Below are 2,732 nucleotides of genomic sequence, written 5' to 3'. Positions count from 1 at the left end.
AAAAAAAAAAAAAAAGTTTAAAGATGACATGCTGCCTTATAAAACAATAACAACAACAAACAAACAAAGCTCTCAAAGAAGACAATGAATGGATCCTTAAGGCTGGAACCCCTTACAAGTAACTTGAGAGAAAACACGAGGCTAGAGAAACAGCTTTTCAGGAAACCTGTAACTGCAAGCACTAAGGAAAGAGGCAGGAGCCACAGGTTTGTTGTAGAGCCTGTCCGAGTTAATCCAGGAAACATTCCTGGAAGGTTTTTGTTGTTGTTTCGCAGATTAACTGGGAATTGTGTGCCTAGGCATATATACTGGAGTTGGGCGATAATGGACAAATAATGCAAATGAAAAGGGGGTTGGAGGTGGCAGGACACCGAGGTAGGAGTGGTGGCACATGTCTGTAATCTGTCCTCCCATTCTGAGTGAAGCAGGATCTTACACTGTAGCCAGCCTGGGCTACAAGTCAAACTCTGTCTCAAAACCTTAAACAACAAAAATCTCAACAACAACAACAACAACAACAACAACAACAACAACAAAAACTCAAGGCTAAGAAAGAGTCAACGAGGCCTCTCCATCCCATTCCATGTTGACCTCATCGCTTTGTGTTGGCCCTTGAGCCTTGCCCATGAGTGTCCTGTGAGGGTCTAGGAGACCCGACCTCCTTCTCCTAACTCCTTCCATAACTACACACAGGACAATCACCACATGTAACTGGAATTCTGTCCACATGAACTGCTCTCTGCCATTGCCCAGAGAGGAGAAGTTCCAAGCAGTTAAGTTTATTAAAGTCAGACACAACAAGGCAGGATGGTGGTGGTACATGCCTTTAGTAGCAGCAGGGAGGCAGAGGCAGGCAGATCGCTGAGATATAGGTCAACAGAAGCAGTCTGCAGTAGGAGTTTCAGAGCAAGCAGGATTTCTCTGCCCTGCCTGGAAAAGCAATAAAAAGGAAACAAGAACCTGGGACTAACATAATATAGAGTTATTATGTTTCAAAGAGAAAAACAATTGAGCTACACTATATTATATCAGAATTTGGATCCGAATTTCTGTTAGCTGAATGAAACCCACAAAAAGCTGGAGGTGTGTGTGTGGGGGTGCTGGTGAGATGGCTCAGCAGGTAAGGGCACTGACTGCTATTCCAAAGGTCCTGAGTTCAAATCCCAGCAACCACATGGTGGCTCACAACCACCTATAATGAGATCTGATGCCCTCTTCTGCTGCATCTGAAGTCAGCTATAGTGTACTTATGTATAATAATAAATGAATATGAATATGTATAATAATAAATCTTAAAAAAAAAAAAGGGCACACCCAGCACTCAGGAGACAGAGACAGGTGGATTTCTGAGATTGAGTCCAGCCTGGTCTACAAAGTGAGTTCCAGGATAACCAGGGCTATACAGAGAAACCCTGTCTCAAAACCCACCCACCCACCCCCAAAAAAAAAGCTGTCTATCAGAGAAACTTTCTTCTAAGGTACCCTAGAAAGAGTGTTGTGATGTCTCTTAATGGTAACTTGCCTGATATGCACAGGGGCCTGGGTCTGGTTGCTCAGCAAGGGGGAAGGGGCACTGAGGATTAGAACAGCTACTAATAAACCTTCATCCCCAGCTAGATGGAGACCTAGTCTACTGAGCTGGTAACCTAAGTTGGAAATTTGCTTCTCACTGACTGGTCTACCCAGGAAGGAGGAAAAGATTTAGCTCAGCCTTGAGGACAAGGGCGGCCTGTCTCCTCGTGTTTACTTTGACCTTGGAGTAAATGGAGAGACCAAGCAGAAACTGACAGCAAGCAGTTAGGCCTTTAGAAACCTCTATACCACCCACCAGTACCTCCACTACACCCTTCCCTCTTTCCAGACTCCTTTCTAGTGCCCTAAGGGCCCAAGTGACCCCTATCAAAGGGTCACCCAGGGCAAGACCAAGGGCAAGTCTCTATTCTCCTCCTCCAACCATCTCTTCTCAGTAATTCACCAATTCACATTCTTGGGCTGAGCTTTCTATTTCCTGGACATCCTGCTCCACCCTCCTACCCCACCCTGTCCTTCTGGAGGGATATTATACTGTGTTGAAAATGAAGAAGAAAGATTCGATTCAGGAGGGAACAGCCAAGGCTAACAGCTCCTCCTAAACAGGGTGTTGTGGCCTGTGCCTGTGACCAAAGCACTCAGAGATTAGAGAATCAGGGAAATCAAAAATGCAAAGTCATCCTCAGCTGTATAATTTGTTCAAAGTCAGCCTGGATACTAAGACCCTGGAGAGAGAGAGAGAGAGAGAGAGAGAGAGAGAGAGAGAGAGAGAGAGAGAACAACTCACTTGGTCAGTGGCTTTTTAGACCTAGGTGTGAGAAATTGAAACACTGTTGAGCGTTTGTCCAGCTGTCAAAATATTTGAACTGGGTCCCACCTGAGAACTCTGTGTGAGAAAGTGTTGTGGGAGAGGAAGCCAAGCAAAAGTGGAAGGGGGAGCCAAGCCAAACTGTTGGCTTGTTCCTAAGATATCCACTGGACTCAAATACAGTGGAGCAACAGGGAAGCTCAGGAACTTCACGGGCTCAGTAGCTGACATGCAGGCACTTTCCCAGGCCTGGGAGCCTTTCACGTAGTTTTTTGTTTTTTTTGTTTTTTGTTTTTTGTTTTTTTTAAGATCACCTGGCAGTGGTTGCTCTTGCCTTTAATCCCAGCATTTGGGAGGCAGAGGCAGGTGGATTTCTGAGTTTGAGGCCAGCCTG

The sequence above is a fragment of the Mus caroli genome, chromosome 11 (assembly GCF_900094665.2).
Source record: "Mus caroli chromosome 11, CAROLI_EIJ_v1.1, whole genome shotgun sequence".
In the NCBI taxonomy this organism is placed as follows: domain Eukaryota; kingdom Metazoa; phylum Chordata; class Mammalia; order Rodentia; family Muridae; genus Mus; species Mus caroli.
The sequence above is the reverse complement of the archived record's forward strand: the minus strand, read 5'-3'. Positions refer to the sequence as shown.